The sequence below is a fragment of the Balaenoptera borealis genome (assembly GCF_965194805.1).
Source record: "Balaenoptera borealis genome assembly, chromosome: 15".
NCBI classification, from domain to species: Eukaryota; Metazoa; Chordata; class Mammalia; order Artiodactyla; family Balaenopteridae; genus Balaenoptera; species Balaenoptera borealis.
Window position 1 is genome coordinate 59,811,829 of NC_138871.1, and position 26,764 is coordinate 59,838,592.

Genomic DNA, 26,764 nt, shown 5'->3' on the forward strand with positions numbered 1-26,764 from the left:
ACTACTGAGCCTGTGAGCCACAGCTACTGAGCCCGTGTGCCACAACTACTGAAGCCCACGTGCCTAGAGCCTGTGCTCTGCAACAAGAGAAGCCACGGCAATGAGAAGCCCGCGCACCGCAACGGAGACCCAACGCAGCCAAAAATAAATAAAAAATAAATAAATAAATAATTAATTAAAATATTACCATGTGATTCTGACGAGCAGTTAGGTTCCAGAACCATTATATTAGATTACTGGAATGTAGTATTTATGTTACAGCTATGGTTCCTTGAAGATCATTCCAGTGAATCAACTGTACATCTTTAACTCCTTGTGGTAAGTTTCTGAACTCAGAGGATCCAGAGCACTCTGCTAGTTATGGGATCAAGAGCTACAGGTGCTTACAGAGGCTTTCCTCTCTCTGGCTTCAGTACAGGTCTCTGGCCTTAGTCTGTTTTCCCTGCTATAACACACATACCATGGACTGAGTAGCTTATAAACAGTAGAAATTTATTTCTCACAATTCTGGAGGCTGAGAAGTCCAAGATCAAGGCACCGGCTGATTCAGTGTCTGGTGAGAGTCCGTTTCTTATACACCATCTTTTCACTGAGGCCTCTTTTATAAGGGCACTAATCTCATTCATGAGGGTGCTGCCCTCATGATCTAATCACCTCTCAAAGACCCCCACCCTCTAATACCATCACCTTGTGGGGTAAGAGTTCAACATATGAACTGGGGGGACAGAAACATTCAGATCATAGCATGGCCCGCATTCATCCATAATTTTAAAAGACACAAAGCCAAGCCAAGAGTGGACAGCCTTCACCCTCAGACCAGCCTTCCTAACCCACTGTACCTTCTGTGTATGTCGAGAATTGTGAAAGATCTAAGATTTTACCCTGTTTACGTAATAACCAGTTAGCTGCCACAGATTCATGGATGCCAGTAGAAGACCTGAGACTCCTGGGCCAAAGACAAAGGACTTCATTACATTCTACACACAGAGCAACATGAGATTCATGTTCATGTCATTTCCCCTTGCCCCCCCACCAGTCCCAAGGGGGTGACAGGGTAGCCCAGGTGGCTACCACACACACAGTGGGTTTCCAACACAGCTGAAGAACCCCAGTCTTTTATAATGGGCTGCCCAACTTTGAACTTGCCCAACTTTGCCCCAGAGGGAGACATTGTCTTTATTACAAAGTACAGAAAACAAACCTTCCTTCTGCTCCAGAGAGAAGATACTATCTCTATCTGCCAAAGCTGTTCAATATAAAAATACCTCTGAAAAAACAGTCTCAACAAAAGGCTGCCGATGCCTTTGCTTGAAGACATGCAGAAACATGAAAGACCCATGGAGAATAGTCTCCCCACAGTGTACACCCCAGGGCTCTATTCTTGGTCCATCCTCAGCACAGTGAACCTGAACTGAGACTAAAGTACCTAGATAGAGACCCTCTATGTTCTCCCAGCTAGGATGATTTTGCACATGGCTCTGTCCCCTAGCAGGAGGTCGTAATGCATAGAAGAGCAGCCTCTAAAGTCACACTCTCTGGGTTCGCATCTCAGCTATGCCACTTATTAGCTGTATGTCATTGAGAACTTTATTTAACCTCTCCATGCCTCAATCTCCTCATCTATAAAATGGGAATATAATAACACCTACCTCGAGGTTATTATAACAATTACATGAGATTACCAAATTATTATAAAGATTACATGAGATTGTAAAGATTACATGTAAAGTATTTAATACAAGTTTCAGAGCGAGTCCTCTGTAAATATTATCCATTGCTATTATCACTCTTTTATTATTCATGCATTCTCATGACTTTTCCTACCACGGTAGACCTACTTGCTCATATAGAGCTCCAACACTCACTGGCTTTTTTGGGTTTAGCTAAAATGTCCAATTCTGACCTGTGTCCTCCCACTGCAACCTGAGAGCCAGTGTGACACCCTGTTGGGTTTGCTCTTTTCTAGCATGGGCACACTATGGCCTAATTAGCCAAATACAACCTGCCACCTGTTTTTTTTAATAGTTTTTTTAGAACCCAGTCACATCCGGTCATTTACATATTGTCTATGGCTGCTTTAGAGCAACAACAGAGTTGAATAGTAAAAACTAAAATATTTACTATTTGGTCCTTTAAAGAAAAAGTTTGCCAATCCTTGTCCTCTTCTTTTCACAGCCTGTAAACCAACCCCATGCAACAATCTTGGGGTTACTGATCACCAAGGGGACCAGGTAAGAGTGGAGAAGAATCACTGCCAGCTCTCTTCATTCAAAAAACAACTCCAAAGTACTGTTAGTAGAGAAGGCATCAATTTAACCTTTTAGGAGCAGTGCTTTATATTACCCTTCTCTGAATTGGACTATCTACATAGTCCATCATTTGGCTAATATCCATCCAGCAAGCAAAATGTTAATAAACTTTCTTTGTGTAAAATTACTGGCTTAAAAACAGAAGACTATTTCTAAAGGAAACTTCCTTTGATTAAAGGATTTTATCAAAGAGGACTCTAAAAATAAATTAGCCTTTCAAATAAGAGTAAATATAGATAGAATTTATCACTTCCACTTTCTCCACAAATATCTTTGACATGTTAATAACCACCTAATGAAGACAGACATTAGATGAATATTTATGATGGCCATGGTTGATGAATATGATCCATGAACTATGCTTTGAGTACTGGATTTCAGAACAAAGTCATAAGATACAGTTAGTCATCATAATTGAATATGCATTGAATGACCACTTTATATTAGGCCCTCAACCCACATAGAACTTTCAACTTCCTTTGTGCAACACTTTTTCAGGGCAGAGAGACAGAAAGTTACTTGAGAAGTCCAACTCTGACCAACTAACAACACAGATGCTTTTATCATGTTCAGAGGGCAGGCTTCAACAGCCTTCTGAAAGCAGCCCCAAACCCAAAAGTGCAAAAAGCGTGAGTGGGGAAGGAGTGTTTGGTAATTAGTGTTTTTTTGTAATGAAAACACTATAATATTTTAGAGAAAAACTCCCTTTCTCCCTGTACCCTAGTACATTTGCTTTTTTGTGTATACATTTTTGTGTACTCCCATTTAGACTTCATCCAAATGCATCCACATGTTCACATACGGTTGACTCTAAGTGAGAGTTTATCCTGATAAAAACAATTTTTTAAATGTGTACAGAGGTTTATCCACAACATGTTCATCACAGAGGAATCAACAGCATCATGTATTAGAGCTGCAAGTGGCTCTCAAAACTTGCTATACATTGGCACCACTTGGGAAGTTTTTTTTTTTAAATACTAACATTCTGGGCCCACCTGCCAAACATCCTGATTTAATTAGGCTGAGGTGGGATCAAGGGTTGGATATTATTTTAAAGCTCCCCCAGGTAATTCTAAAATGCAGCCAGGCTGAGAGTCATTGACTGAGCTCAGTACCTTAATTTTACAGGTCAAATATTGTGTTCTGGGGGTGTACTTCAAACCTGCTGCCTTTTCCCCGGCCAAAAGCTTCCTGGATCCCTGGAAACCACAGCAAATAAACAGTCTCTATGAAAAGGAAAATACTCAAAGCGTTCCTTGGGTGGGCAGGTTGGGTGTACTCCAGGGTTCTGTGAATAAGGATTTAGCCCTTGCAAAGCATGGAACAAAACTTTCTTGAAATATTCAAGATCTATAAATAGAGGGTCTGGTATCATCCCTTAATTGGAGCTGCACCTTTGACCTAGTTAGAATATACTGTCCAAATGTTTGGGATTGTGTCCTCTCAGCCATCCACTCCTCAGCTGAACATTCAACAGAATGACGACCAATATTTAGAATTCGCCTGAGAGCGTAGGCTCCAAAACTGAAGCTCCCGCTCTTCTCTTTTCCAAGTGGTTGAAATTTAAAGTGCTTCTGTGTCGTCTGTCCCTTTGGGAATATCCTCTGGACCTGGAGATTAATCATTATGCAAATATTAAATACTTCGAAAGTTCAAGAAAGGAAGGGAATTTGTTTAAGCAACCCTGTCACTGTAGTTTAAATGAGAGATAACAAACAGCAGTTGTGATTTGACCTGCATTCAAATTCTGTACAGTTTATGTGATTTCAAATTATATTTAATTCTTCTTTGAGATTTATATGTACCCTTGCCAAAACTTCTGGATTCCCATAAATCTCCAGATACATTGCCCCTCACCCAGCCTGTTTGCACTTCCTCCCAGACCTAAAGGCTGTTCTGGGAAAAGACAGATTAAAACATTTCTCTCTTGGAATGTTAGTTTGACTGAGATGTTATTTAGATTTTTAAAATAGCCTAAATGCCTGAGATGATCTGAAAGGAAATGCTGCGGAGTCTAACGTTGCCTAATAAATAGGGCAAGTCGTGCTCACTCAGGCACAGCCCAGAGGGAAAAACAGTCTTCACTCGTATCCTGAAGGTCAAAACTCCTTGGGTTCACTTGTCATATTTTCTACGTGTCCTCACGGGTTTCTAAACAATTGACTGCTAGTTAATAATTCTTTATATTAAACTTCCCCTGTTCAAATCACTGTGTGGTTTCTCTCTCTTGATCTGACCCATACTGATACCAGGCCCTTGCTGGACACTGAGTTCCCCAAGAGCAAATGAAGTGCTGCAGGGCTGGGACTGGGGTGAGGCAAGCAAGGCACATAGGTTCATGGCCTTGCAGGGTTGTTCAAGTGCAGGGTGGGCACCTGAGGGTGGGCACCTCCTACAATGCTGGGCCCTAGGTCACTTGTTTGCCTCTCCCTAGTCCAGGCCCTGCTGTGCTCTTTCCTTTCCTTTTCTTTTCTCCTTTTTTTTTTTTTCCTAGAGCTTATTCTAACATATTCCAGAGAATTCTAGTTAGTACTTGTTATCGACTGAATGTTTGTGTGTCCCCTCCCCCCAGTACACATATTGAAGCCCTAACCTCCAATGTGATGGTATTTGGAGATGGGGTCTTTGGGAGGTAATTAGGTTTAGATGAGGTCATGAGGGTGGGTCCCTCATTTGGGGATTAATGACCTTATAAAAAGAGGAAGACAGAGAGAGAGCTCTCTCTCCACAAGCATTCGCCAAGGAAAGGCCATGTGAGCACAGAGAGAGGCCAGGAAGTTGGTCCTCACCAGGAACTGAATCTATTAGCAACTTGATCTTAGACTTCCCAGTCTCCAAAACTATGAGAAATAAACATCTGTTGTTTCAGCCATCCAGTGATGGTATTTTGCTATGGCAGCCTGAGCTAAGACAGTGCTAAATTAGCATTCAGTGAAAGGCTGAATTACTTTTCCCTTTCAGAATCATTTCTCTAATTCAGCTTAAGAAAACAGTTGAATCTAGAAGCAGTATAGGGTGATGTTCAAAACTTAGACTCTGAAGTCTTGTAGACCCAGGGTAAAACCTACCACAGCCCTGATCCAGTTATTCTCTGTGCCTCAGTTTCTTTAGCTGTAAAGTAGACATAATAATACCTACTTCATGGAGTTGTGAAAAGGTTTAAATAAGATTATGCATGTAAAAGACTTAGCTCAATGCCCTCAAATATCAGCTTGTAGTGTTGATAGTAAGCTAAAGTTACTCCCCATCAAATTAACCAAAATTCCCCCTACTCTGAGTCACAAAATGATGAAATTAAAAACCAAAATTCAGTATGTCAGTAAGTAGTCTTTCAGAGAGGGTCTAAAATCACAAAAGTTGAACATTGCCTCTCTCTGTTCCAAGAGCCAAACAAAAGCCAAAGTAAACAAAGTTTAGGAAGGAACGTAAAAAACAGAGCAATGGCATTAATCGCTTATTCCATAAGAGAAGACTGGTTTAGAGTAAATATTCAGTCAGTTCTTTTTTTTGTTTCCCTTTCAAAAAGTTGAAACTTTATTCAAATTCAATTCAATGAGGATATTTAGTGCTTCTTCCATGTTCCAGGAATTATGCTAGTTAGTAAAGATTCAAAAATAAGATATCCTTGCTCTCCAGCAGCTGAAGGTCTTGAGGTACAGAGATAAGCATGTAAACAAAGCAAAGGTTATTTTGCGTGACGGTTACTATAACTGAGGTGAAGTTCACGGGTTCTGCAGGAGAGAAAGAGGGACCTGGCAAGGTCAGAAAATCGCTCCCAGAGAAGAAAAAGGTAGTATTTGTATTGCTATTGCCCTGCAGAAGTGGAAAGGGAAAAATGGAAGGCATGACTCGCATTTTTCAAGTGACTAGAGGAAGATGGTGTTTTGTCTGCGATGTGACCGACAAGGGTGTAATTTCCAAAATATACATACAGCTCAATAACAAAAAAAACAAACAACCCAATCAAAAAAATGGGCAGAAGACCTAAACAGGCATTTCTCCAAAGAAGACATACAGATGGCCAATAGGCACGTGAAAAGAAGCTCAGCTTCACTAATTATTGGAGAAATGCAAATCAAAACTACAATGAGCTACCACCTCACACCGGTCAGAATGGCCATCATTAAAAAGTCTACAAGTAATAAATGCTGGAAAGGGTGTGGAGAAAAGGGAACCCTCCTACACTGTTGGTGGGAATGTAAATTGGTGCAGCCACTATGGAAAACAGTATGGATGTTCCTTAAAAAACTAAAAACTGTAGTTACCATATGATCCAGCAATCCCACTTCTGGGCATATCCAGAGAAAGCTCTAATTTGAAAAGATACATGCACCCCAATGTTCATAGCAGCACTAGTAACACTAGCCAAGACATGGAAGCAAACTAAGTGTCCATCAATGGATGAATGGATAAAGAAGATGTGGTATATACATACACATATATATATATATGTATATATACACAATGGAATATTACTCAGCCATAAAAAAAGAATGAAATAATGCCATTTGCCTCAACATGGATGGACCTAGAGATTACCATACTAAGTGAAGTAAGTCAGGAAGAGAAAAACAAATATCATATGATATCACTTATATGTGGAATCTTAAAAAAGGATACAAATGAACTTATTTATAAAACAGAAACAGACTCACAGACATAGAAAACAAGCTTATGGTTACCAAAGCAGAAAGGGGGTGGGGAAGGGATAAATTAGGAGTTTGGGATTAGCAAATACAAACTACTATACAAAATAGATAAACAACAAGGTCCTAATGTATAGTACAGGGAAATATATTCAATATTCTGTAATAAACCATAGTGAAAAAGAAATGAAAAAGAATATATATACATATATAACTGAATCACTTTGCTGTCTACCAGAAACTAACACAACATTGTAAATCAACTTTACTTCAATTAAAAAGTAATTATCTGAAACTTGTTGTTAGAGTATTTGTTCATTCTGAACTAATGATATTGACAATGATAGCTGCCACTTATTAAGTACTTAACAATATACTGGGCATTTTGTATGCCTTAATTCATTTCAATCCTTTCCCAAACCCTGGAAGGTCAGAATTATTATCACCATTTTACAGTTACAGGAACTGAGGCTCTGTGAGATTAGGTAACTCTCAGCCAGAGTAATAGAGCAAAGACCACCACCTTCCCCAGCTCTGCTCTTGACCTGCTGCTGTTGCCTTTGTCCAATTTCTAATAATCTCTGTTTGTATACAAAATCACACAGGGCCCATAGGGCATTTCTACACCTAAGCAAACATGACCTAAATGTCTTCATGAAACACTGGCTATTACATAGGCCAGATTCAACCAGCTTTTATTTACAACTGAAAATTATATTTTAACAGAAAAATAGATGTGCTACCCAAACCCAATCAACTTATTATATCACATCTCTAAAACAGGTCTACCAGGTTATTAATTGCAGCCACAAAGAATAGCACAAGAAAATGTTCTTGGATTTATACCATCCTCAGCCCAAGAAGTAAGGCTTCCAGCACGGAGCCTAACACACTATTCTGTCTCCTTCCCTTCCTCTGGTACAAGTTGTAGAAATGAAACAGTGAGCTGTGCAGGCAGATCAGGAGAGAACACCTGGAAAGCAAGGCATCCAAAAACAACGGGATAGAGAATTACAGGCTTATCACCCACAGGCGTGGTTCACAGTCCTCTCCAAACCACCTCTTGAGAGACACAATTGCCAGTTATGGTTTCACCCGGGAACTGGCCTTGGCCCAGAGCCTTTCATTCACTTGGCCAGGGACACTGCACACCTCAGAGGTCATTCCGAGCCAATAGATATACTCTCTATAGTCCCTTTAATCAAGCCCTGTATTGATGTTGGAGATAAGCTCATCAAAAGTAACCAAAGGACAGAATTGGGAACCATGGAACTAGGATAGGAAGAGTAAGCTACATAAAATGGAAGCCCTTGGAGCAATTATACGAAGAGCCCCAGGGAATGATTTTGAGGTGGAGGTTAGAGGGAAGCAGGACATGTATATTGTGATATGTCTACTTAGATTCTGGCACTCCAAAAAGAGAAGTTATGACATGTGAACACACATTTCCTAGTTTGGGAAGGAATAATAATGAGATGAGATTACTATATGCTGAACACTTTGCCTAGTACATAGGAAGCACTCAATAAAAAAGAGCTGCCACTACTATTATCATTAAAAATTTGCTCCTTATCACTAAGACTAGTTAAGGATGTTATACAAGATATAGTGCATCTGTGTATTTAAGGGGCTGCCGAGGTGGGTATTGTGGTAGGCTTAAAATGGCCCTCCCGAAGGTACCAGGTCCTAATCCCTGGAAACTATAAATGTTACATTATTTGAAAAAATCAGTCTTTGCAGATGAGATTAAGTTAAAGATCTTGAGATGGAGGAGTTTATTTTGGATTACCTGTGTGGGCCCTAAATGCAATCACAAGCGTCCTTATAAGAGAGAGGAAGTTTACACACACACACACACACACACACACACACACACACACACACACACATGCTGGCAATGTGAAGATAGAGCAGAGAGAAATTTAAAGATGCTGGCCTTGAACTGGCCTTGAATATTGGAGTGATGAAGCCACAAACCAAGGAATGCTAGCAGCCACCAGAAGCTGGAAAATGCAGGGAATAGGTTCTCTCCTGGAGCCTCTGGAGGGCACACAGTCCTGCCAATACTGAACTTGGCCCAATGATACCGAGATTGGACTTCTGACCTCCAGAACTGTGAGATAATGAATTTTGATTGTTTTAAGCCACCAGGTTTGTGGTACAGCAGCCACAGAAAACTAATACAGGTATTAACTGGCTTTTCAACCTAGCAAAACTTATCAGTAAACTGTTGTCCAGCATGAGGCCTAGCTAATGGGTATTAACTGGATTATGCAGTTTCAAAGGTATAGACAATGATGTGCTGATAAACCAGTACTCTGGAGAAAAAACCAAACCAAACCAAACCCTGATTTTTAGCAGACGCCAACTCCTTTACTATAAATACTCCCACCATGGCCCAATTCCAAAGATTTAACATCTGGCGCACACAATTCTTTAGTACTGAACAATCAGCTCCCACAAACTGGGAGGAGCTGACTTCAGAACCTCCCTGTAGAGGTGCTCCAAACCACTAGCAAAATTGCTCTCAAACTGTACTGAGCATAATTTAATTTCTCCTTGATAATCCTGAAGGGTACTTCATGGTATTGTAGTTCCTGAGAGTCAACATGGGGAACATTACCATTGCACTGTGTACGTGCAGAGTTGCTAATGAACAGAGTTGTGGTGGATAGATTAAACACCGAAGGGCGGAGAAGGAAAAGGCAGAACAGAATGTCCCATCAGTTGTTAGTTGTATGGTTTTATTCCTTGGGGAGCTCTGGAAGGAATCCAGCAGAGGCTATCCCCTTCCTTAGGTATATTTATTATGGTGTAAATAGTAATAACTGTGACAGAAATCATAATCATTTTCTTCCAATGGAATAAGGCTTTACAATTTTCAAAGTGAATTGGACTTTCACCTTGAGGAAAATAGAACAGAGGCTTTATCTCCAGAAGCAAATGAAGTGTGTAAAATTCAGTCTCTCTCTTCAGCCTCATTCTACTGACTTCTCAGTAGCATTCCAGTTGTACAAAACTGGGGCTTGGGAAATTTTCCTAGCTCCTGGGAAGGAAATTAACTAAAACATACGACATCTCTGGCAAGAGGCACAATTTCACACAAAAACTTTCTTGCAATAACTTCACATATTGCTTCCCCTGGTGGAATCACTGTCTCTAGGGAAAGCTTGGGTCTAAAACAACAACTCTTGTTTTTAATGAAAGTGAGAGCTGAATGCTAAAACCAGCAGCCTTTATTTCTCAAGGAGAAGTCTCCATCTTAAAAATCACTTTTTACGGATGCCGTCACGACAGAGATAAGTTCTTCCAGATTTTTTTCTTTATGTTTTCAGAGCATAAAAACATTTTAAAACTTCTTGAGTGAAAAAAATAAGCAAATATGGTTACTACTTCTGCAACTCAACAGTGTTTCCTGTAGATGAAATGTTCCAGAGTATTTGCTATTTATTGATACATGAAATTGGAGGTGGTGGGTGGTCACTGGAGAAAGATTGGTGGTTATGTGATTTATTCCTCAGTTAGGTTATGGGAATCAACGCTTTCAAATTTCAAAATTGCATTATATGGCATATATGTATGCCACATATGATATATATTATATATGTAAATATATTAATATTTATTATACATATTATATAAATAAATTATATATATTTATGGAAATAAAAGCAATATAGTTATTAGCCATCGTTGCTAGTAAAGGGCAATAAAACCATTTCAACATTAAAGGGTGAAGTTACCACTTGTGTTTCAATATGGATGTAGTACATGCCCTTTATGTTCCCATATGTACAAGGACCAGGATCTGAACCACAGGCTGTATGTACTTCATGGTGTACCCTATTTATAAAAGATTTTCAGAATGCCTTTGTTGATCATCACCGTGATGAGATGGTATTAAGATGTTTGACCAACGCCTACTGCAGGCAACATGTTCATTCCTTATAGGAAGGGGAGGGTCAGAGCTAGGAGGGTGAAGGGCTAGATTTATGAAGCTTCAGTCCCTTCACCCAAGAGTGACAGGGAGCCAGTTCAAGCCCTCTGACTGTCCCATAGGCGTTGTGGTATAAAAGTAGATAATTTGCTGTGAGCTTAAAATACAAAACCAATAACCACTCTTAACTTTGCTACTGGATTGACTAATTGTTTTGCTTGTGAGATTATGTATACCTTGCAGAAAATTTTAAGAAAATCTTTGCAGTGTACATCAACTGAGCCCCCCGAATGACTTCCCTCTATTATAACACAAATGTCTGTCTGTAACAATTTTAACTAGCACTTTCCCACAAGTGAGTGTGTTCAAAAACCCTTAAAAAGATTCTAATAATCAGATGTCAAATACAGTGAGGTAGGAGGAGGAAGAAGGAGAGTATGGAGAAGTAACAATTCCAGATAATCCAGTAATGCAACCTCTTAAATTAAAATATATAATCTCAACTGCTACTCCAAGAATTCCAAAGCATGGTTTTGCTCTTGGATAAAATCAGTAACAAAAAATGAGATGGTCAAAAGATAACAGCAAAAAGCGATCAGGAGAAATCATGATTTTGTAATATCCCCAGGCCAAAGGAACAACCCCCGAAGAGTGAGAGGAACGTGGATTTTGGATTAGGATATAGACCAAGGTTTGAATCCTGGGTGTCCATTTACAAGCTGCGGAATAACCTTGGGCAATTCACCTAATTCCTCTGAACCTTAATTTCCTCACTTTTTTTTTTTAAACAAAAAAAATTTTTTTTAATTAATTAATTTATTTTTATTTTTGGCTGCCTTGGGTCTCTGTTGCTGTGTGCGGGCTTTTCTCTAGTTGCGGCGAGTGGGGGCTACTCTTCATTGCGGTTCGCGGGCTTCTCATTGGGTGGCTTCTCTTGTCGCAGAGCACGGGCTCTAGGCGCGTGGGCTTCAGTAGTTGTGGCACGTGGGCTCAGTAGTTGCGGCTCAAGGGCTCTAGAGCGCAGGCTCAGTAGCTGTGGCGCACGGGCTTAGTCGCTCCGCAGCATGTGGGATCTTCCTGGCCCAGGGCTGCCCGTGTCCCTTGCACTGGCAGGTGGATTCTTAACTACTGCACCACCAGGGAAGTCCCCCTCACTTCTTAAGTAAGATAATTACACCTACTTCATAAGGTTTTTGAGAAGACGCATAGTAGAAGCTCAGTAATTCTAACTATCACCCAACAGATAGGAAAGTCTGCTGTGTGGTTCTCTCTGAGGCTGTGGGTGAGTGGATAAGGATGCCTCTAGCTGATGTGTGTCAGGGGATATAGCTGTTCTGAGAGGCTGGAAGGGTTGGGAGTGTGTGAAGGTTCCCCTGCTCCTATACTTCATTTGTATACTTTTGTCACCACCACAGGAGTCACCTGGCTGAGTCACCATCACTGAGATGGTATGCATTATTCCAATTCCCACCTGGACGGAGGAAGGCCCAGAATTTTTTTTTTAACATCTTTATTGGAGTATAATTCCTGTACAATGGTGTGTTAGTTTCTGCTTTATAACAAAGTGAATCAGTTATACATATACATATGTTCCCATATCTCTTCCCTCTTGCGTCTCCCTCCCTCCTACCCTCCCTATCCCACCCCTCTAGGTGGTCACAAAGCACCGAGCTGATCTCCCTGTGCTATGCAGCTGCTTCCCACTAGCTATCTATTTTACGTTTGGTAGTGTATATATGTCCATGCCACTCTCTCACTTTGTCCCAGCTTACCCTTCCCCCTCCCCATATCCTCAAGTCCATTCTCTAGTAGGTCTGTGTCTTTATTCCCATCTTGCCCCTAGGTTCTTCATGACCTTTTTTTTTTTTTTTTCTTAGATTCCATATACATGTGTTAGCATATGGTATTTCTTTTTCTCTTTCTGACTTACTTCACTCTGTATGACAGACTCTAGGTCCATCCACCTCACTACAAATAACTCCATTTCGTTTCTTTTTATGGCTGAGTAATATTCCATTGTATATATGTGCCACATCTTCTTTATCCATTCATCTGTTGATGGACTCTTAGGTTGCTTCCATGTCCTGGCTATTGTAAATAGAACTGCAATGAACATTCTAGTACATGACTCTTTTTGAATTATGGTTTTCTCAGGGTATATGCCCAGTAGTGGGATTGCTGGGTCGTATGGTAGTTCTATTTTTAGTTTTTTAAGGAACCTCCATACTGTTCTCCATAGTGGCTGTATCAATTTCCATTCCCACCAACAGTGCAAGAGTGTTCCCTTTTCTCCACACCCTCTCCAGCATTTATTGTTTCTAGATTTTTTGATGATGGCCATTCTGACCGGTATGAGATGATATCTCATTGTAGTTTTGATTTGCATTTCTCTAATGATTAATGATGTTGAGCATTCTTTCATGTGTTTGTTAGGCCCAGAATTTTTGACCTGCCTCTCAGCAAAGATTCACCGACTGCCCCCCTCCAGGAAGTCATCTGAGGGGCGGGTGTCCCGCGGTGGCAAGAGGCCTTGCAGCTGACAGCATACATTCTTTGCCCATTCTATGTATCTTGTACTGAGAGGCAGAACAGCACAGTGATAAGGAGGACAGGTTTTGATGTCAAACAGACCTATTTTCAAAGCCTACCTCTGCCATGTGCCACCTCTAAGCCACAATCTTCTAAACAGTAAATGATGATCATAATAGCATTTACCTCACAGGGTCATTAGGAAAATTAATGGCCAGCATATACTGAGTGCTGTCTCCATGCAAGTACTATTCTAAGGGCTTTGTTTAATTTAACTCATTTTTCACTTCAACTCTGTGAAGTATTAGCATCCCCATTTTACAGATGGAGAAACTGAAACACAGTTTCCACTGCTTGCCCACGGAACCAGAGCCATATTAGTTTGGCTCTGTGTCTGTGTTATTAACTACTATGCAACCCGGCCTAAGGAGAATAAATGAAATACACACATACAGCACTTAGCAGTGTCTGGCACTTAGAAACCAATCCACATGTGGTAAATTTAGCTACTGTGCATCTGATACTTCTTTATGAATTCCTGTTTGGGTTGCTACCTGAACCTCTGTTGGTATGTGTTCACAGCATTTGTAGTCCAGCTCATCAATAGATAAAGTCATGATGCAGATTTTGGGGGGCCATTCTGGCTGAATTTTCCGAAGTCATTGGAACTATCAGTGAACGGCTAGGCAGACTGATCAATAGGACCTGCAGTAATTGTTATTCATCCCCTGGGTAATTTGGCACTTGATCTCACCAAACCATTGAGAAATTGGTTTTATGGGCAACTAACTTCAGAAATGATGAGTCTTGGCAAAAACTATGGCCATCATTTAGGCTAATAAATTTTTCTATGTGATAATTCCCTATGTGAGTTACAAACTTAGTAATATAATTTGAAAGGAAATTATTCTGTGTTCATGGTATGTGGGAGCAGGATGAGAGTAAGAAGAGAGGGAAAGTTAGAGGTTAACAGTATAATTTTGCAAATATCCCAAGTGGGGAAAAAAACCCAAATGACAGAAAAAGGAACTATTAAGGAAGATGCAATTGCATTCTTATTGGATATATTTTTATCACCATTTAATCCATGTCTTGTAGCTTTTCTGAAAATCAAGACTATCAAAGGGATCATAAAATGATTCCACTCTGCATCAACTGTGTTTTGTAGAGGAAAGAACGAAGGTTCTCAAGCACTACCACCAGATGGGCTGGAATTTTAATACCAGCCTTCATGCTTACCAGCTGTGCAAATTTGGCTGCATTACTTAACCAATGTGAGCAGAAATTTCCTGATATCTAAAATTCAAATAGTATCCTTCATCCAACAAATTTGCGGCAAGGATTAAAGTGTGTTAAAGTTTTGTCACATAGGAAATGCTCAATAAATGGTAGTTAATGTTGTTATTACTATCTTAGATTGGTTTCTCTTTAAATAAATTTCTGTGACCTAAATGAGGAAGCTCATTCAAGGCATATATCCAGATATTTCTTAAAGGGATTTTTTTTTCATCCAAATTATATGCATTAATATTGTTTACTTGAGTGGAAGAAATTCTAGAGTGGAGAATTGACTTTCTAATGACTAGGCAAAATTAGTCGAGTAAATTATTTAATCAGTTCAGGAGGAAAACAAACAGGGTTCAAAGGTTTCTTTTCCCCCTCTGCCTATGGGTTCAGTTTATTGTTGCAACCCTCTAATTTGTTTTAGCTGTGGAGACATGGCCATTCCATTGCCAGTTTTACCCAGAAACTGGAACTATATTTTGAAATAGGACAATTGGATTTAGAAAATTACTTTTATACGAATAGACTCATTTATAACTAGTTATTCAAATATCCAGTGACGGCATAATAAAAATCTAGGGCCTTCATTTAATTAAATGCTCCGGTTTACTATTCCCTGAAAGTAGTTACACACATTTGGGAACTGCTCTTTCACGTATTTAAAATAGCATGTAACATTAAGACAGCAATTTATTAAGAAATAACCTGCTGGGCTTCCCTGGTGGCGCAGTGGTTAAGAATCCACCTGCCAATGCAGGGGACACGAGTTTGAGCCCTGGTCCGGGAAGATCCCACATGCTGCGGAGCAACTAAGCCCGTGCGCCACAACTACTGAGCCTGCGCTCTAGAGCCTGAGAGCCACAACTACCGAAGCCCGTGCGCCTAGAGCCCGTGCTCCACAACAAGAGGAGCCACTGCAATAAGAAGCCCGCGCATCACAACGAAGAGTAGCCCCCGCTTGCCGCAACTAGAGAAAGCCCGCGTGCAGCAACAAAGACCCAACACAGCCAAAAAAAAAAAAAGTAACCTGCTGATCTGAAAGTGCTGATGTGATTTCAAAATGTATTTAGGATGAATCGAACTCAATGAGGCTTACAGGCATAGATTTGATGAATAAGAAGCTTATTATAGACACATGCACCCCAATGTTCATTGCAGCACTATTTACAATAGCCAGGTCATGGAAGCAACCTAAATGCCCATCGACAGACGAATGGATAAAGAAGTTATGGTACATATATACAATGGAATATTACTCAGCCATAAAAAGGAACGAAATTGAGTCATTTGTTGAGACGTGGATGGATCTAGAGACTGTCATACAGAGTGAAGTAAGTCAGAAAGAGAAAAACAAATATCGTATATTAACGCATGTATGTGGAACCTAGGAAAATGGTACAGATGAACTGGTTTGCAGGGCAGAAGTTGAGACACAGATGTAGAGAACAAACGTATGGACACCAAGGGGGGAAAACCGCGGTGGGGTGGGGATGGTGGTGTGCTGAATTGGGTGATTGGGATTGACATGTATACACTGATGTGTATAAAATTGATGACTGATTAAAAAAAAAAGAAAAAAAGCTTATTATAGGATTTTCATGGCTACCTCAAAATGGCAAATGAAAAAAAATTGCAGAAATCAGGACTACATGTTGTAATCAAAAAGGAACCTTACTACAGACTGAAACAAACTTGGAAAACAAATGAATGGAAGATTAAACAATGAAGTCTGAGTAATATTACTTGTTTCCCTGTGATTAAAGCCTAACAGGAACCATGAGTCAGAATGTAAACACATGCTAGTTACAGTGGACCTCACTAGTTTATACTTCAGTAAACCACAGCTGCCTCAAACTTACCATTGAAAAGGTGTTTTGGGGAAATGAAACTAGCCACCACTTTTTTTTCATGCATGTGATATATTATTCATAATAAGTACTTCTTATGATAGGAGTAAACATACTTATAATATTCTAACGATTCTGCAACATATATTTATAATATATGATCCCCTTCACCTGAAACTAATATAATATTATGAGTCAACTATACTTCAATTTAAATATATATATAGAATTCTCTTATATTTTTCATACCTAATTCACAAAATATTCAAGAATTTCCCGTTATGTGCTTAATTTTACAGTCTAAATTTTTAGATGCCTTCCTTTTTCTGAGCTGGCAGCTTTACTAATGCACTACTACAAACATACATTGCCAGTGTCTACAGCCAAATGCTAAGTGATTTCTCTGCTTTGTTAGTAATTTTTATCAGCTTTTATATGAAACTTCCTTTCTGTAGGTCTAACTGAAGACCAAAAGATAAAACCTCCTTTGCTATACTTTAAGCTAATTTTCACTAAAGTATCCTGTCATCAGAAACCAACTACTAAGTCTACAAGACCTTCCATGATTTGGACTTTTCATTCACTCCTCAGACTATATTAACTACCTCCTGTGCACCATGCCCTGGGGATACAGTAAGACATGAACTCTGCTCTCAAACAACATTCAGCTTATTAACAGAGACATGTAAACAAGCCATAGCAAACACAATGTGCAATATATCACATACTAGAGGTAGGTAGAATGGAGGCCCAAAGGAGGAAGTAGTCAATTTTCACAGAAAAAAAAGTAAAGAAAATTCTAGAAGGCTTCATGGAGGCATTGACACAAAAGGTAGTGTCTTAAATGTAGATGAAAATCTGTGGCTGTCAGTGGTTGTTCAATTTACTTGCATGTTCAATCTACTTTTTTTTTTTATCAAAAACTGAATTGCTTAAAAAAAAAGCATAGGATTCTACATCTATGTCACCTACTCTCTTACACTGTTTTACTTCCTATTCCTGACATTCTGTTTCTTCCAGCACTTATCTTGACTTCATTTTTTCCTTTTAAGTAACTAATCAGTTTTGCTATCAACATGAAAATTCTTTTTAAAATAGTTATGATACAACCCAGTGATGCCTCACCTAGGTATATAACTCTCACAAGGAAATATGTACAAGAATGTTTATTCCTGCATGATTTGTAAGAGGAAAATAACGGAAACAATTCAAAGATAAAATGTGGTCTTTTTATACAATGGAATGCCATAAAGCAGTTTAAATGAATAGAAGATGTATATTAATCCATGTGGAGTGAGAACTTGAGAAGAAAGTATAGAATATATTATTTAATAAAGATGGAAAACAGGCAAATCAACATTATTTATTGTTTATGGATGCATATATTAAAAAAAACACAAAAAAATTAAAACTGGAGATTCAGGATAGGTGTTACCTCTACAGATGGCAGGAGAGGAATGGGACAGATAAGTTACAGGGGCTTTAACTACATGTGTAAGATTTTATTTTGGAAAGAAGGAAGAGAGAGAAAAGAAATAAAGGAAGAAAGGGAGGGAGGGAAGAGACAGGGAGGAAGAAAGAGATCTGGAGCAAATATGGCAAAATTTTATTATATGATTGAGTTGGATGGTTGATATATTTGACACTTTGTTATATTATTCTCTATAGTTTTCTGTATGTTTGAAATAATCTACAGTAAAATGAAAGATGTGCTAATCTTTATAACATCAATCTTCAGTGTTATTAACCAAATCTAATAGTCAAACAAAAATTTTAAAGTAAAAAATCAGCAAACTGAACATACAATTTTCTAGTTCTACTAGTAAAGAAACATACTTGCTTCTAGGGAAGATACTATGTACAGTGTAACTTTCCCACTCCCCTTCTAGAGCATCCTTAAGGAAGACGAAGTGGGTGTCTTGGACATGCTGGTGCTTATCACCTACTCTGCTGTGAACCAATTTGTGAAAGAGCTCCTGAAAGACCAGTGAAGGATTGACAATTTGCTCAACCCTTATTTACACCTTTTTTTTTCAAGTCCCCTCAGAATTTTTAAGAAGAGTTTCACAGTTCAGCAGGCCTCCAAATGAAATAGCTTAATGTTAATTCATTTGCTAATAATTAAATTATTAGTTCGAGAGGCCAAATTAAAGCCTCAATATGGCAAATCAAGGAACCAAGGTCAAATCCATATTGGGTCTCTGACATCAAAATAGGATGAAGATCTGAAGCGTGGCCATTTGTAGGGAAAAGAGCCCAGGACTGAGAGGCTGGAGATCTAGCTCCTGGGGCTAACTGCCACCCACTAGTAGGGTGGTTTTAGAGTATTTGCTTAACCTCTCTCTGAACCTTTATGTCCTTGTCCCATAAAGTAAACTATTGAATCTGATCATTCTGAAGTTCTTTCTAGGTCTAAAAATCTGTAATGTGGTATCCTAAATCACAGCAAGATATGAGCACTTAGATTAAACCATGGGTAATAAGAAATTCTCATTAGAGATTTTCACAAGTCTAATAAATGAGGTAGAAATATGTCTCTAGACCTAAGCTTAAGCAAATCTTTTCCCCTTATTCCCCAAAAGAGGAGGTAGAGATGGAGAATATATATGATGTAGAAATTAATATAGTCTCTTTGTAATCTGCAAGAAATCATGGAAAACTAAAGCCAGAAAATGGAAAATGCAAATGCAGCCGTTCCATTAACCTTTCTGAAGCTATTATGTACAAGGGCACTGTTAAGCACTAAAGGAGACAGTCCTAGCCCTCAGAAGCTTAAGATTTTGAAGAAGAGGATTTGGATGCTAACTACATTTTTATATGTAATAGAGGCATATAAAAGTGTGTTACAGGATCAAATAAGAGCACTTAATCCTGACTAGGGAAATCAAGGAAGGCTTCTGGGAGGAAATAAGGTTTAAACTAAATTCTAAGGATAAATAGGAGCTAGCTGAGGGAAGAAGCAAGTAGGAACCCCATATGAAAATGCAGAGAAGGGCAGTTCCCTGGAGGTCCAGTGGTTAGGACTCTGCGCTCTCAGCACCGAGGGCCCGAGTTCAATCCCTGGTCAGGGAACTAAAATCCCACAAGCTGCATGACACGGCCAAAAAAAAAAAAGAAAATGCAGAGAAGTAATATGAGAGCATTGTAATTTCAGTAAAGAGCAACTAACGTGGTATGGCTATAATTCAGAGTAGGGGAATATGGCAGGAGATGAGCGTGGCAATTTAGGCAAAGGTCAGATCATGAAAGGTATTGAATGCCAAAAAAAGGACTTTAGGTTTTATCAACAGTAATGAAGAACCACTTAAAACCAAGGATAGAGATCAGATACAAGGTGAATTTTAGCTAAATTTCTCTGAAAGCTCTGTGGGTGATAGATTGGAGGTGTGACAGACTACAATCAGGGAGACCAGGTGTAAGACACGAATACACTAATCCAGATAACAACTGACAAGAGCCTTGGCTAAGACAAGCGTTCTGATTCTCAAAAGCGTTCTTTAGAAAAGGATAGATTCTGGAAACTATAGATTGGTCAACTACATTTTCCTCTCTAGACAACTGCAAAAAAATCACCTGAAGGGTCATTGGGGAGCATTAGAAAATGTGTTGAATGGTTGATCACTAGGAACAACTAACGAATGGTTCACCCAAACCAACCTCCTCTCCTTTTTGATGGGGCTGCCAGATTGAGAGACCAGAGAAGGAGGTATGGACCATGTGCCTTGATTTCTCTGTTTTGATGGCTCGTGTTCATCTTGGTGTGGACAAGTGGACACTAGCCCCATCCCGTGCTTTGTTTTCAGTCTTGCCCTTCGTCACAATAACCTAGATGAAGATTTCTTTGTAAGAATTATTACGACCTTGGTGAGACCCTCACAACTCAGAGATGGGCATTTAAATCCAAAAAAAGGTCAAACAAAAGGTACTGGGCCTTGCCTAAAAATATTTTCCAATTTCAGAGGCTATGGCAGCCAAATCACCCATGGGCCTTGACACTGTGATTTGTCAAGAATTCAACATAATACTCCAGATGAGAATTGACCAACCTGTCAAAGCCAATTGATTTTGTTTCATATCAGTTATTCTCAGCTTTAATCCTTATGTCATTTTGTATGATTCCCAATGGACAGCTGTGGATTCCCCAGATCCTGCCAGGCTCTCTCTTCCATACTAAGTTCTCTCCCACCCTTGGGCTTTTGCACAGCTGTTTCTTGCCTAGAGTACCCTTTCCAATTGCTTAACCTCTCTGATTTTAGGTCTCGGCTGAAGGCTTTCTTTGACCACCCCACCTAAAATAGGGTGCCCCTTGGTTTCACCATCTCTCACCCTTGTTTTCCTTCAGGACATTCATGACAGCCTGCACTGATTTATTTGTCTGTTAGGTTTGGTTTGGTTTGGTTTGGTCTTGTCCGTCTCCCAACAAGAATGAGAATTCTCTGAGGACAGGGATCAGTTCTGTCTTATTCATCACCGTATCAACAGCATGTAGCATGGTGCCTGGAACATAATAGGTTATTGATTAATATTTATAGAATGAATGCATGAGTGAATCTCTGGCTTCCTTGATTCAGAGTGGGCTCATCTATATAAGACTCCACTTTGCCTCAGCCTCTCCAGTCTGCTTTCTGCCCTGACCAGCCACCAACCTTCTCACCCACAGAGAATCCTATTTCGCCCATCACCCCTGCCTGGCTCAGCCCTTCCAGACTTGCTCTCTCCCCTCAGGCTACACAATGAACAGCGTGTTTGTCTTGGAGCTGTTTCTCTTGCTGCCTCAGTGATCAGCTAGAGCCGTTAACCTCAGCTGCTCTTTGCTGCCTCTACTTGTCAAAAAACAAAAAAACAAAAACAGCCAAAACCACAGCTGCCTTGGGATCCTACAGCTAACCCTTGAGAACTGCCTCTAATTATCAAATTTACATAAGGCACAAAGTTGACAGTGTGGCTAATACAATGGTGAATCAATATCACAGTGATCTTCACCGGCTGGTTAATGACATCTCTGGAACATTGTTTTCAAGCTGGGGTCCATCCTTTAAGGGGTAAAGATTGAAAACTTATGTCCAGAAGAGGGTAAGTTTGTAAGCTATTGGAATAAAAATGGAGCTAAACACACAGACTCTGGAGCCAGACTGAGTTTGAATCCTGGCTCTAGTACTTACTATGTGATATTTGGTAAATTAAATAACCTTGTGCCTTGGTTTCCCCAACTGTGAAGTGGGGCTAATAGTAGTGCCCATCTCATAGAATTACGAGGATTAAATGAGTTGATACATGCAAAGCACTTAAAACAGTGTCAGGCACATACTAAGTACTATATGAGTGTCAGATATTATTATATGAAGAATGGTTAAGAAACTGTACAGTACTGTACAGTATTTGATTCATTATTCCTCAAGACCCTTGCTACTCATAGAGTGTGGTTTGAGGACCAACTGCATTGGCTTCGCCTGGGAGCTTGTTAGAAATGCAGAATCTCAGGCCCTGCCCTTGACCTACTAAATCAGAGAGGACACAACAGAAGCCAAGTTGGGAGCGGGGAGAGACATAGTAGGATGTTGAGTTCATGTAAGAATAAAATTAGTTTTTTCATTCTTCTTACTGCCTCTTCTTCCCCCTCCCCCATCTCTATTTTGGTCTTTTTTTTTTTTTTCTTTCATTCTCCTTTTTTCTTTTCTTGTATAATATATTTTAAAAGGGGAAGACACACTAGTCAGATAAAAACAGCAACAAGCTTGGAGGGTGTGTCCCCTACCAAGTGTAGCACCATCTGGGCTGCTGCCCCACATCGTCCTAGGCTAAAGGAACCCCGGACTAAAGCAGCCAACAGAGTTATCTTTCTTCACCCACCAGAGAGCAAAGTCAGAGTCAAAAGTGGGCCAAGGGGGGCTGGGGTGGGGGGAGTGGGCCAGGTCTCCTGCCAGGCAGGAGTAATACTGACTCCTCTTACCTCCCTAGCTCCTGACAGGAAGAACTTCCCCAAAGGCAGAATCCCAGCTTGACCAGCTAACTGTGCTCTGCACTACAGTCTAATGGAATGTCCTCACTCTGGACCTGCCCCATCCACCTGGGAGGAGTAGGAGGAAGCAGCCATGGGAAGAGAAAAGAACCTGGAGGCCCTCACATTGAAGTGGCCAGAGAAAGGCTGTGTTTGAGTCCCCACCATGAGACTCACCCATGGGAACTGGGCCAACCATATAGTCAGGTCTGGCTCAAAATGGCCCACGATGTCTACTAATGAAACCCTACTTTCCTCCTCATGAAGAACTGTGACATGTAAGAGAAACACAAAGAACCTGGTAAACGGACTGCAAAGACATGCCAAGGAAATACGGGAGGAATGGGTTCTTGTTTGGTTCCACTTTGAAAGCAAAATATAGCTTATTTTGAGGTGTCATATTAAGAGAAACTTTGGTTGGAATGGGAATGCCGTGAAAAAGGCAAGACCATTAAAAAGGAAAACAGTTTCATCTCACTGAAGAGACAAAGGAAATATGGTATAACATACAGCTTTTTAATGTCATTTTCTGTGCATTTGGCTTCCTAACTAGTATAAAATACTATATGTCACGGGCCACATCTTTTTCTTTCAGTTTCCCCAAAGAGAAGCTAATACACTGCATTACATGCGGTAGGTGCTCACTAAATGCATTGCATTTCAGGAGATGCTGATCTCACCAGAACTTAAATCGACTTGACAGTAATCAGATGATTAATAGCATTAACATGAAGAAAGTACATGGCACTAAAAGACCAGAATCTGTTAAAATCTTCTTCCTGTGTTAACCAGGTATCTACATAGGAAGGCGGCAGGTGGGAATTGTTAGGGAAAAGTGTAAACAGATAAGAACGGAAAATCCTTGTTGCTCCTCTAATTTATGAGTCCGCTCTTAGTCACTTAACATTTATTACGACTTCAATTTCCCTATGTGAAATAAAGGTGGGAGACAGTAGATATCAAAGCAAATAAGATTGATGGAGATGGGCATCAAACACATACCGGGGCAGAGAGTCATTTCTGTTGAAATTCCTGGCAGAGAGATGCCTGGTCTCACTCTGGCAGTGTCACAGCTTCCCAGGTTGTCCCACATAAGGAATTTATCCTCAATTACCTGCTGCATTTGAAAAATGAAGAAAATGAAGGTGGTCAGGGAAGCCTGATTGAATGTTTGAAAAAGACTCTAAATCCATCCAGGTTCACAGTCAAATCACCCTTCATTACAACTCCTAAGCAGCATTTTAATATAGACGGTCTAACACAGAACTTGGGAGAGTGGGGGAGAAGGGGCTAAGTACTGGCTTTTGGGGAGATGCAGCAAGATGTGGAATCAGTTCGTGCCCATTTGGGTTTTTTTAACATCTTTATTGGAGTATAATTGCTTTACAATGTTGTGTTAGTTTCTGCTGTATAACGAAGTCAATCAGCTATATGTATACATATATCCCCATATCCCCTCCCTCTTGCGACTCCCTCCCACCCTCCTTATCCCACCACCCCAAGGTGCTCACAAAGCACCGAGCTGATCTCCCTGTGCTATGCGGCTGCTTCCCACTAACTATCTACTTTACATTTGGCAGTGTATATATGTCAATGCTACTCTCTCACTTCGTCCTAGCTTCCCCTTCCCCTTCCCCGTGTCCTCAAGTGCATTCTCTACATCTGCGTCTTTATTCCTGTCCTGCCCCTAGGTTCTACAGAACCTTTTTTTTTTTTTTTAGATTCCATATATATGTGTTAGCATATGGTATTTGTTTTTCTCTTTCCGACTTACTTCACTCTGTATGACAGACTCTAGGTCCAACCACCTCACTACAAATAGTTCAATTTCGTTTCTTTTTATGGCTGAGTAATATTCCATTGTATATATGTGCCACATCTTCTTTATCCATTCATCTGTCAATGGGCACTTAGGTTGCTTTCATGTCCTGGCTATTGTAAATAGAGCTGCAATGAACATTGTGGTACATGACTCTTTTTGAATTATAGTTTTCCCTGGGTATATGCCCAGGAGTGGGGTTGCTGGGTCATATGGTAGTTCTATTTTTAGTTTTTTAAGGAGTCTCCATACTGTTCTCCATAGTGGCTGTATCAATTTCCATTCCCACCAACAGTGCAAGAGGGTTCCCTTTTCTCCACACCCTCTCCAGCATTTATTGTTTGTAGATTTTTTGATGATGGCCATTCTGACCAGTGTGAGGTGATACCTCATTATAGTTTTGATTTCCATTTCTCTAATGATTAGTGATGTTGAGCATCCTTTCATGTGTTTGTTGGCAATCTGTATATCTTCTTTGGAGAAATGTCTATTTAGGTCTTCTGACCATTTTTGGATTGGGTTGTTTGTTTTTTTGATATTGAGCTGCATGAGCTGCTTATATATTTTGGAGAATAATCCTTTGTCAGTTGCTTCAGTTACAAATATTTTCTCCCATTCTGAGGGTTGTCTTTTCGTCTTGTTTACGGTTTCCTTTGCTGTGTAGAAGCTTTTAAGTTTCATTAGGTTCCATTTGTTTATTTTTATTTCCATTTCTCTAGGAGGTAGGTCAAAAAAGATCTTGCTGTGATTTATGTCAAAGAGTGTTCTTCCTATGTTTTCCTCTAAGAGTTTTATAGTGTCTGGCCTTACATTTAGGTCTCTAATCCATTTTGAGTTTATTTTTGTGTAGGGTGTTACGGAGTGTTCTAATTTCATTCTTTTACATGTAGCTGTCCAGTTTTCCCAGCAACACTTATTGAAGAGACTGTCTTTTCTCCATTGTATACCCTTGCTTCCTTTATCAAAGACAAGGTGACCATATGTGTGTGGGTTTATCTCTGGGCTTTCTATCCTGTTCCATTGATCTATATTTCTGTTTTTGTGCCAGTACCATACAGTCTTGATTACTGTAACTTTGTAGTATAGTCCGAAGTCAGGGAGCCTGATTCCTCCAGCTCCGTTTTTCTTTCTCAAGATTGCTTTGCTATTTGAGGTCTTTAGTGTTTCCATACAAATTGTGAAATTTTTTGTTCTAGTTCTGTGAAAAATGCCATTGGTAGTTTGACAGGTATTGCATTGAATCTGTAGATTGCTTTGGGTAGTATAGTCATTTTCACAATGTTGATTCTTCCAATCCAAGAACATGGTATATCTCTCCATCTGTTTGTAACATCTTTAATTTCTTTCATCAGCGTCTTATAGTTTTCTGCATACAGGTCTTTTGTCTCCCTAGGTAGGTTTATTCCTAGGTATTTTATTCTTTTTGTTGCAATGGTAAATCAGAGTGTTTCCTTAATTTCTCTTTCAGATATTTCATCATTAGTGTATAGGAATGCAAGAGACTTCTGTGCATTAATTTTGTATCCTGCTACTTTATCAAATTCATTGATTAGCTCTAGTAGTTTTCTGGTAGCATCTTTAGGATTCTCTATGTATAGTATCATGTAATCTGCAAACAGTGATGGTTTTACTTCTTTTTTTCCGATTTGGATTCCTTTTATTTCTTTTTCTTCTCTGATTGCTGTGGCTAAAACTTCCAAAACTATGTTGAATAATAGTGGTGAGAGTGGGCAACCTTGTCTTTTTCCTGATCTTAGAGGAAATGGTGTCAGTTTTTCACCATTGAGAACAATGTTGGCCGTGGGTTTGTCATATATGGCCTTTATTATGTTGATGTAGGTTCCCTCTATGCCTACTTTCTGGAAAGTTTTTATCATAAATGGGTGTTGAATGTTGTCAAAAGCTTTTTCTGCATCTATTGAGAGTATTATCCTTCAAATTGTTAATATGGTGTATCACATTGATTGCTTTTGTGTATATTGAAGAATCCTTGCATTCATGGGATCATGATCATGGTGTATGATCCTTTAATGTGCTGTTGGATTCTGTTTGCTAGTATTTTGTTGAGGATTTTTGCATCTATGTTCATCAGTGGTATTGGCCTGTAATTTTCTTTTTTTGTGTGGCATCTTTGTCTGGTTTTGGTATCAAGGTGATGGTGGCCTCACAGAATGAGTTTGGGAGTGTTCCTCCCTCTGCTATATTTTGGAAGAGTTTGAGAAGGATAGGTGTTAGATCTTCTCTAAACGTTTGATAGAACTTGCTTGTGAAGCCATCTGGTCCTGGGCTTTTGTTTGCTGGAAGATTTTTCATCACAGTTTCAATTTCAGTGCTTGTGATTGGTCTGTTCATATTTTCTATTTCTTCCTGGTTCAGTCTTGGAAGGTTGTGCATT

General features: G+C 39.7%; 1 protein-coding gene across 4 annotated transcripts in view; it reads right to left on the minus strand.

Moving 5' to 3' along the window:
• The window catches only part of TMEM178A (transmembrane protein 178A), a 251,528-nt gene that overhangs the window by 188,573 nt on the left and 36,191 nt on the right, over window positions 1-26,764 (minus strand). For all 4 annotated transcript variants that reach the window (XM_082358328.1, XM_082358326.1, XM_082358329.1 and 1 more), the window contains exon 3: window positions 23,553-23,667. The gene's annotated coding sequence lies outside the window, so the exon portion shown is untranslated. The remainder of the gene's footprint in view (window positions 1-23,552; window positions 23,668-26,764) is intronic.